At 53.5% G+C, this 10,000-nt stretch overlaps 3 non-coding genes across 3 annotated transcripts in view; all 3 read left to right on the forward strand.

Annotated features, from left to right (window-relative positions):
* The first annotated feature begins 6,172 nt into the window (after positions 1-6,172).
* LOC126331679 (small subunit ribosomal RNA) lies at positions 6,173-8,065 on the forward strand. The gene has a single exon (XR_007563458.1). It is a non-coding gene; the product is annotated as a small subunit ribosomal RNA (ribosomal RNA).
* Positions 8,066-8,427: 362 nt separating this feature from the next.
* LOC126331677 (5.8S ribosomal RNA) lies at positions 8,428-8,582 on the forward strand. The gene has a single exon (XR_007563456.1). It is a non-coding gene; the product is annotated as a 5.8S ribosomal RNA (ribosomal RNA).
* Positions 8,583-8,770: 188 nt separating this feature from the next.
* LOC126331681 (large subunit ribosomal RNA) overlaps positions 8,771-10,000 on the forward strand; it is a 4,222-nt gene continuing 2,992 nt past the window's right edge. The window contains exon 1 of the ribosomal RNA XR_007563460.1: positions 8,771-10,000. This exon is cut by the window's right edge and continues 2,992 nt beyond it. This is a non-coding gene — a ribosomal RNA (large subunit ribosomal RNA).

Consider the following 10,000-nt stretch of genomic DNA (forward strand, 5'->3'; position numbering starts at 1 on the left):
ACACACGCGAGCAGATCCACCACACTAGATCGCGTGTTTGCATTGTGTGCGGCGGACTGAGGCGTATCGGTTTTGCGGGGGGCCCCACCTGCCGCCGCGTGGGTGCTGCGATGGGTGCCGCGGCGGCGGCCGGGCGCGCAGTCTACTGCCGCTCTACAGCGTATCACTTTGCGGCCGGCGTCGGCGTCGGCCGGAGTGTGGTCCGCCTTCGTCGTGGCCCGCGCCCCTGGTAGCATAGCGTCCACCGCAGTACGGTGAACTACAATACCCCGCACACTATGGATGTGAAATAAAATATAATAACACATGATGCTTCGTAAGAAAATAGACTTGGGATAGGGTGTGTCGTTGGCAAGTCCCCGGGGCGGTTAGTGTGGGTGGTGATAAGTCGTTAGGGGAGGGTGAGGGTACGGCCACCTATGGGAATGTGCGTGAACTGCGCGAGGCAGAGTGGCAAAACACGGCATCGCCATCTATGAAGATAGGACGGAAGCACGTGCAATGCCGACAGTACGTGCGACATGACGTGGTGCAACGACGGTACCGCCACCTGGGGGAGGCCACGCGGACTAAGCCATGTATGGGGCCCACAGTGCTCATTTGCCGAGCCCACCCACACAAAACCTGCACCCCCCTCCAGCGCAGGAGCCGCAACCCGGGTGCGTACGCCGCACCAAGTGCTCCACCCGCGACCGTACGTGCCCCGCCGAAATCGCAACTCCGGCGGATGAACGGCGGACTTTTCTCGCAGTCGTAAGTTGCAATCCACCCCTATATCTTGCGCCTCATGAAGAGTTATATCAAGTATGCCAAATTCCCGCTGTCCCTATACATGCAGTAAGTTCGTCGTGGGCGCTGGCCGGCAGGCCGCGAGACGTGACGCCCGCGGCAAAGAGTGCTCCTCTGAGGATATAGATGTTCCGTTCCGCCGCACAATGGTGACGGTGACCGCTGCCTGCGGTGGCAACGCTGGGCACAGTCGATACTCGCCGTGTGGTGGAAGGTAAACATTATGCGGTACATCAGTACTTTCCTAATAGTTCGGTCGTCTCACGGCACTGCTTAGTAAATGATGCAAGGCCAAATATAGATGATTTATGCGAATGTCCCTATACGTGCTGTAAGACTGGGCACACAACGTGAATCGCACGTCAGCCAGACACTCGAACATGCACCACTCTCGGCCTGCAACGGAGACACACAATACGTAAACATCTGGAATGCGACAATGTCGAGTGCATCCTCTCTGCCACATTGCACCGTCGACACTATGATAACCAGAGCAGTAGGTCCACCTATAAAAGCACAATACCCCACTCCTCCGACAACTACCATTGCTCAGATAAATCAACACCACCAACACACATCCTACACAGAGGGGCACCAAATATCATCCCCCGCCCTCGTGTTATACCACATGAAAAATTGCAGAAGTGAGAGACACACATCCGCCAGCCTCTTGCTACAAGCATCGAACCGACGTGACGTATCTGACGGTGACTCAGGCATCCGTGTACTGCCACCACTATCCACCCCCCCCCCCCTCTCTCTCTGCCCCCTTCCCACACAATACCAAATTTAACCAACTTTATCGCTTAACCTAACTGTGGCTGTACCAGTTTATCGCTTAACCTAACTGTGGCTGTACCAGTTTATCGCTTAACCTAACTGTGGCTGTACCAGTTTATCGCTTAACCTAACTGTGGCTGTACCAGTTTATCGCTTAACCTAACTGTGGCTGTACCAGTTTATCGCTTAACCTAACTGTGGCTGTACCAGTTTATCGCTTAACCTAACTGTGGCTGTACCAGTTTATCGCTTAACCTAACTGTGGCTGTACCAGTTTATCGCTTAACCTAACTGTGGCTGTACCAGTTTATCGCTTAACCTAACTGTGGCTGTACCAGTTTATCGCTTAACCTAACTGTGGCTGTACCAGTTTATCGCTTAACCTAACTGTGGCTGTACCAGTTTATCGCTTAACCTAACTGTGGCTGTACCAGTTTATCGCTTAACCTAACTGTGGCTGTACCAGTTTATCGCTTAACCTAACTGTGGCTGTACCAGTTTATCGCTTAACCTAACTGTGGCTGTACCAGTTTATCGCTTAACCTAACTGTGGCTGTACCAGTTTATCGCTTAACCTAACTGTGGCTGTACCAGTTTATCGCTTAACCTAACTGTGGCTGTACCAGTTTATCGCTTAACCTAACTGTGGCTGTACCAGATTATCGCTTAACCTAACTGTGGCTGTACCAGATTATCGCTTAACCTAACTGTGGCTGTACCAGATTATCGCTTAACCTAACTGTGGCTGTACCAGATTATCGCTTAACCTAACTGTGGCTGTACCAGATTATCGCTTAACCTAACTCAATTTGTCCCTTAACCTAACTCAATTTGTCCCTTAACCTAACTCAATTTGTCCCTTAACCTAACTCAATTTGTCCCTTAACCTAACTCAATTTGTCCCTTAACCTAACTCAATTTGTCCCTTAACCTAACTCAATTTGTCCCTTAACCTAACTCAATTTGTCCCTTAACCTAACTCAATTTGTCCCTTAACCTAACTCAATTTGTCCCTTAACCTAACTCAATTTGTCCCTTAACCTAACTCAATTTGTCCCTTAACCTAACTCAATTTGTCCCTTAACCTAACTCAATTTGTCCCTTAACCTAACTCAAGTTGTCCCTTAACCTAACTCAAGTTGTCCCTTAACCTAACTCAAGTTGTCCCTTAACCTAACTCAAGTTGTCCCTTAACCTAACTCAAGTTGTCCCTTAACCTAACTCAAGTTGTCCCTTAACCTAACTCAAGTTGTCCCTTAACCTAACTCAAGTTGTCCCTTAACCTAACTCAAGTTGTCCCTTAACCTAACTCAAGTTGTCCCTTAACCTAACTCAAGTTGTCCCTTAACCTAACTCAAGTTGTCCCTTAACCTAACTCAAGTTGTCCCTTAACCTAACTCAAGTTGTCCCTTAACCTAACTCAAGTTGTCCCTTAACCTAACTCAAGTTGTCCCTTAACCTAACTCAATTTGTCCCTTAACCTAACCCACGTTGTCCCTTAACCTAACTCAAGTTGTCCCTTAACCTAACTCAATTTGTCCCTTAACCTAACTCAATTTGTCCCTTAACCTAACTCAATTTGTCCCTTAACCTAACTCAAGTTGTCCCTTAACCTAACTCAAGTTGTCCCTTAACCTAACTCAAGTTGTCCCTTAACCTAACTCAAGTTGTCCCTTAACCTAACTCAAGTTGTCCCTTAACCTAACTCAAGTTGTCCCTTAACCTAACTCAAGTTGTCCCTTAACCTAACTCAAGTTGTCCCTTAACCTAACTCAAGTTGTCCCTTAACCTAACTCAAGTTGTCCCTTAACCTAACTCAAGTTGTCCCTTAACCTAACTCAAGTTGTCCCTTAACCTAACTCAAGTTGTCCCTTAACCTAACTCAAGTTGTCCCTTAACCTAACTCAAGTTGTCCCTTAACCTAACTCAAGTTGTCCCTTAACCTAACTCAATTTGTCCCTTAACCTAACTCAATTTGTCCCTTAACCTAACTCAATTTGTCCCTTAACCTAACTCAAGTTGTCCCTTAACCTAACTCAATTTGTCCCTTAACCTAACTCAATTTGTCCCTTAACCTAACTCAATTTGTCCCTTAACCTAACTCAAGTTGTCCCTTAACCTAACTCAAGTTGTCCCTTAACCTAACCCACGTTGTCCCTTAACCTAACCCACGTTGTCCCTTAACCTAACCCACGTTGTCCCTTAACCTAACCGACGTTGTCCCTTAACCTAACCGACGTTGTCCCTTAACCTAACCGACGTTGTCCCTTAACCTAACCGACGTTGTCCCTTAACCTAACCCACGTTGTCCCTTAACCTAACCCACGTTGTCCCTTAACCTAACCCACGTTGTCCCTTAACCTAACCCACGTTGTCCCTTAACCTAACCCACGTTGTCCCTTAACCTAACCCACGTTGTCCCTTAACCTAACCCACGTTGTCCCTTAACCTAACCCACGTTGTCCCTTAACCTAACCCACGTTGTCCCTTAACCTAACCCACGTTGTCCCTTAACCTAACCCACGTTGTCCCTTAACCTAACCCACGTTGTCCCTTAACCTAACCCACGTTGTCCCTTAACCTAACCCACGTTGTCCCTTAACCTAACCCACGTTGTCCCTTAACCTAACCCACGTTGTCCCTTAACCTAACCCACGTTGTCCCTTAACCTAACCCACGTTGTCCCTTAACCTAACCCACGTTGTCCCTTAACCTAACCCACGTTGTCCCTTAACCTAACCCACGTTGTCCCTTAACCTAACCCACGTTGTCCCTTTGCCTAACATAGTTCACTGCTCGGAATCTCTGGTGTCGTTGTTATCCTCATGTAGATGTCTTGCGAGTGTTGCTTACTTTCCACATATTCCTGCTATCCACTGTCAATTGTACTGCAATAGGACTATATCGCCGACCCCCCCCCCTCCCCCCCCTCTGTCCCCCTCTGTCCCCCTCTTTGTGTCTCTGTCCTCTCAAGCTGGTCGGTCTGGCGTTTGAGTGTTAAATGAGCCTCGCAGCTGTTCAGTTGCATTCAGATGTCGACGCCCTCAGTGTACGTCGTGGTATGGTCTGTGTCCATTGTCCGCTGATGTCGTACGCGTAACCCACACGCTGTACCGATCATCGGTCGTTACGTACAGAGTGAAGTAGTGTGATACGTGTGACCGTACGCTGGCTGTGCCCAACGGTGTCGAATCTCAATTTCCATATGTTGTGCTTGATGCTACTTGTCTCGTCTCCCAATAACAGCTAGGTTGCACTGTGGTACGCCGTAGAGGCGTGTGGGAGGAACGTACGAACGCATTGTATGTCACCCTGGGTCGCTGGGGGTGGTGGTGCGGTGAGTCAGGTCAGGTCAGGTCAGCGTGAGCCGTCTGATGTAGTGACGCGTGTATTCCGACTTTGTCGTATTGCCTCACACAAAGTGCTACCCTGGTGGACCGCGTTCCATATCTGGGACATGCCGCAGATGCCGGTTGACAGTGGATCGCGGAAGGTACATCGCATACGTGCGCGGGCCACCTTCCACGTGTTCTCTTCTGCACATGTCGCAGTGTGTATGTGGTCTGATGTAGCGTGTCGTGACACATGACATCCTGGCATGCAAGAATTGTTGAATTCGCAAATGTAGGTGGACATCTACGTTTACTGCCCAAGATACGCAAATGAACTGGAAATCCGTTGTTGAGCGGTTGTTCACGCTGGAGGTGAATCTGTGATGGCGACGATCGGTACAGCTATTAACCGGTTGTTTCAGCGGTACCCGCCACATCCACACGCGTGACTAGGCCCATGTGGGTATGAAGCGATACGCGGCGGTGGCTTGGTGGGACTGTTCCCGGCCGGTGAAGGGGGGCCGCCCGGCGTGTTGGCCGCGCGCTGCGTGGGCGCACGCGCAACAGGCGGCTGGTGGGGGGCGCCGAGTGGCAGGAGCGCCAGCCGACGGGCCCGGCAGGCGGCGCAGCTACGCTGCGGCGCACCCTGCACGCGGCGCCTGGCGGCCAAAGTTGGTTCAGCCGAGCCCGGTGCGAAGCGCGGTGGACATCTGCAGTGTGCTGGTCTGATTGAGGACTGTGTGCGTTGAGGATGCGCCGCCGCCTGGCACTCGGCGCCGCGACGCCGTCTGCTGCTCGGTCGCCCCAGCGGTTCTCGCAGGTGGTTTGTATCGCAGTTGTGCGGACGTGTTGGCGCGTGCGCTGTGCTGGGAGAGTTCGCTTCTGCACCCAAGTGGGGCTTTGCCCTTGTGTGGCGCTGGCGTTGGAGCTGCCGGTCACCATAGGTGGCGCGTGTTGTCTCCCGCCGGCAATGCCACGACAGCACGCTCCCGGGCCTCTGTCGGCAGCGGCAAGCTCAGTTGGGAGCAAGGGTGTTCGCACTAAAACCGTCTACTCGCCTAACTCCGGGCGATTGCGCCTCTCTCGAAACCGACCAAGTACCTAGGACGGCGCTGCGCGCCGCCGGGACCTGAGAGGGTTTCGAGGTGTATCGTGCAGGGGAGCTCGGCCTCCTCCTGTTTGCAGAATAATTGAGCGGACGCTTGCGTGTTCGCGCGGGCCCCCGGGACACACTCCCGGGCGGCCGGCTGCTCAGCTCTAGTTGACGCAGCTCCCTGGTTGATCCTGCCAGTAGTCATATGCTTGTCTCAAAGATTAAGCCATGCATGTCTCAGTACAAGCCGCATTAAGGTGAAACCGCGAATGGCTCATTAAATCAGTTATGGTTCCTTAGATCGTACCCACGTTACTTGGATAACTGTGGTAATTCTAGAGCTAATACATGCAAACAGAGTCCCGACCAGAGATGGAAGGGACGCTTTTATTAGATCAAAACCAATCGGATTGGCTTGTCTGGTCCGTTTGCCTTGGTGACTCTGAATAACTTTGGGCTGATCGCACGGTCCTCGTACCGGCGACGCATCTTTCAAATGTCTGCCTTATCAACTGTCGATGGTAGGTTCTGCGCCTACCATGGTTGTAACGGGTAACGGGGAATCAGGGTTCGATTCCGGAGAGGGAGCCTGAGAAACGGCTACCACATCCAAGGAAGGCAGCAGGCGCGCAAATTACCCACTCCCGGCACGGGGAGGTAGTGACGAAAAATAACGATACGGGACTCATCCGAGGCCCCGTAATCGGAATGAGTACACTTTAAATCCTTTAACGAGTATCTATTGGAGGGCAAGTCTGGTGCCAGCAGCCGCGGTAATTCCAGCTCCAATAGCGTATATTAAAGTTGTTGCGGTTAAAAAGCTCGTAGTTGGATTTGTGTCCCACGCTGTTGGTTCACCGCCCGTCGGTGTTTAACTGGCATGTATCGTGGGACGTCCTGCCGGTGGGGCGAGCCGAAGGGGTGCTTTCGCGTCCCGAGGCGGACCCCGTTTAAATCCTACCAGGGTGCTCTTTGTTGAGTGTCTCGGTGGGCCGGCACGTTTACTTTGAACAAATTAGAGTGCTTAAAGCAGGCAAGCCCGCCTGAATACTGTGTGCATGGAATAATGGAATAGGACCTCGGTTCTATTTTGTTGGTTTTCGGAACCCGAGGTAATGATTAATAGGGACAGGCGGGGGCATTCGTATTGCGACGTTAGAGGTGAAATTCTTGGATCGTCGCAAGACGAACAGAAGCGAAAGCATTTGCCAAGTATGTTTTCATTAATCAAGAACGAAAGTTAGAGGTTCGAAGGCGATCAGATACCGCCCTAGTTCTAACCATAAACGATGCCAGCCAGCGATCCGCCGCAGTTCCTCCGATGACTCGGCGGGCAGCCTCCGGGAAACCAAAGCTTTTGGGTTCCGGGGGAAGTATGGTTGCAAAGCTGAAACTTAAAGGAATTGACGGAAGGGCACCACCAGGAGTGGAGCCTGCGGCTTAATTTGACTCAACACGGGAAACCTCACCAGGCCCGGACACCGGAAGGATTGACAGATTGATAGCTCTTTCTTGATTCGGTGGGTGGTGGTGCATGGCCGTTCTTAGTTGGTGGAGCGATTTGTCTGGTTAATTCCGATAACGAACGAGACTCTAGCCTGCTAACTAGTCGCGTGACATCCTTCGTGCTGTCAGCGATTACTTTTCTTCTTAGAGGGACAGGCGGCTTCTAGCCGCACGAGATTGAGCAATAACAGGTCTGTGATGCCCTTAGATGTTCTGGGCCGCACGCGCGCTACACTGAAGGAATCAGCGTGTCTTCCTAGGCCGAAAGGTCGGGGTAACCCGCTGAACCTCCTTCGTGCTAGGGATTGGGGCTTGCAATTGTTCCCCATGAACGAGGAATTCCCAGTAAGCGCGAGTCATAAGCTCGCGTTGATTACGTCCCTGCCCTTTGTACACACCGCCCGTCGCTACTACCGATTGAATGATTTAGTGAGGTCTTCGGACTGGTACGCGGCATCGACTCTGTCGTTGCCGATGCTACCGGAAAGATGACCAAACTTGATCATTTAGAGGAAGTAAAAGTCGTAACAAGGTTTCCGTAGGTGAACCTGCGGAAGGATCATTACCGACTAGACTGCATGTCTTTCGATGTGCGTGTCGTGTCGCGCAACACGCTACCTGTACGGCAGTGGCCGTGCGCCGCGTGCGGAACCACGCGTGCCTCTCAAAACTAGCGGAAGTGTTGTTGTTGTGTGGTACGAGCGCTGAAGCTCTGGAGCGGCTGGCCTGCGGTACCTGGCGCCTGGCGCCGGTTTTGAATGACGTTCGCCCGAGTGCCTGTCCGCTCCGGTGTGGAGCCGTACGACGCCCATCGGCTGTGAGGCCGTTGGACACAAAAAAAATAGTGGAACAGGGGCCGTCAGACGCCTCAGTCCCGCAAATGCTACTGTCTTGAAAGAGACAGTGGGAGACTGAAAAGGAAAAGATCACCCAGGACGGTGGATCACTCGGCTCGTGGGTCGATGAAGAACGCAGCAAATTGCGCGTCGACATGTGAACTGCAGGACACATGAACATCGACGTTTCGAACGCACATTGCGGTCCATGGATTCCGTTCCCGGGCCACGTCTGGCTGAGGGTCGGCTACGTATACTGAAGCGCGCGGCGTTTGTCCCGCTTCGGAGACGTGGGAGTGTCGTGGTCGCCTGTGTGGCCGGCCGCGTCTCCTTAAACGTGCGATGCGCGCCCGTCGCCTGGCGGTTCGCATACCGGTACTTTCTCGGTAGCGTGCACAGCCGGCTGGCGGTGTGGCGTGCGACACCTCGTACAACGACCTCAGAGCAGGCGAGACTACCCGCTGAATTTAAGCATATTACTAAGCGGAGGAAAAGAAACTAACAAGGATTCCCCCAGTAGCGGCGAGCGAACAGGGAAGAGTCCAGCACCGAACCCCGCAGGCTGCCGCCTGTCGTGGCATGTGGTGTTTGGGAGGGTCCACTACCCCGACGCCTCGCGCCGAGCCCAAGTCCAACTTGAATGAGGCCACGGCCCGTAGAGGGTGCCAGGCCCGTAGCGGCCGGTGCGAGCGTCGGCGGGACCTCTCCTTCGAGTCGGGTTGCTTGAGAGTGCAGCTCCAAGTGGGTGGTAAACTCCATCTGAGACTAAATATGACCACGAGACCGATAGCGAACAAGTACCGTGAGGGAAAGTTGAAAAGAACTTTGAAGAGAGAGTTCAAAAGTACGTGAAACCGTTCTGGGGTAAACGTGAGAAGTCCGAAAGGTCGAACGGGTGAGATTCACGCCCATCCGGCCACTGGCCCCCGCCCTCGGCAGATGGGGCCGGCCGCCCGCGCGGAGCAATCCGCGGCGGGGTCGTGTCCGGTTGCCTTTCCACTCGCCGCGGGGTGGGGCCGTTCCGGTGTGCGGTGGGCCGCACTTCTCCCCTAGTAGGACGTCGCGACCCGCTGGGTGCCGGCCTACGGCCCGGGTGCGCAGCCTGTCCTTCCGCGGGCCTCGGTTCGCGTCTGTTGGGCAGAGCCCCGGTGTCCTGGCTGGCTGCTCGGCGGTATATCTGGAGGAGTCGATTCGCCCCTTTGGGCGCTCGGGCTCCCGGCAAGCGCGCGCGGTTCTTCCCGGATGACGGACCTACCTGGCCCGGCCCCGGACCCGCGCCGCTGTTGGCTCGGGATGCTCTCGGGCGGAATAATCGCTCCCGTCAGCGGCGCTTCAGCTTTGGACAATTTCACGACCCGTCTTGAAACACGGACCAAGGAGTCTAACATGTGCGCGAGTCATTGGGCTGTACGAAACCTAAAGGCGTAATGAAAGTGAAGGTCTCGCCTTGCGCGGGCCGAGGGAGGATGGGGCTTCCCCGCCCTTCACGGGGCGGCGGCCTCCGCACTCCCGGGGCGTCTCGTCCTCATTGCGAGGTGAGGCGCACCTAGAGCGTACACGTTGGGACCCGAAAGATGGTGAACTATGCCTGGCCAGGACGAAGTCAGGGGAAACCCTGATGGAGGTCCGTAGCGATTCTGACGTGCAAATCGATCGTCGGAGCT

This window comes from Schistocerca gregaria, unplaced genomic scaffold, assembly GCF_023897955.1.
Source record: "Schistocerca gregaria isolate iqSchGreg1 unplaced genomic scaffold, iqSchGreg1.2 ptg001399l, whole genome shotgun sequence".
Lineage (NCBI taxonomy): Eukaryota > Metazoa > Arthropoda > Insecta > Orthoptera > Acrididae > Schistocerca > Schistocerca gregaria.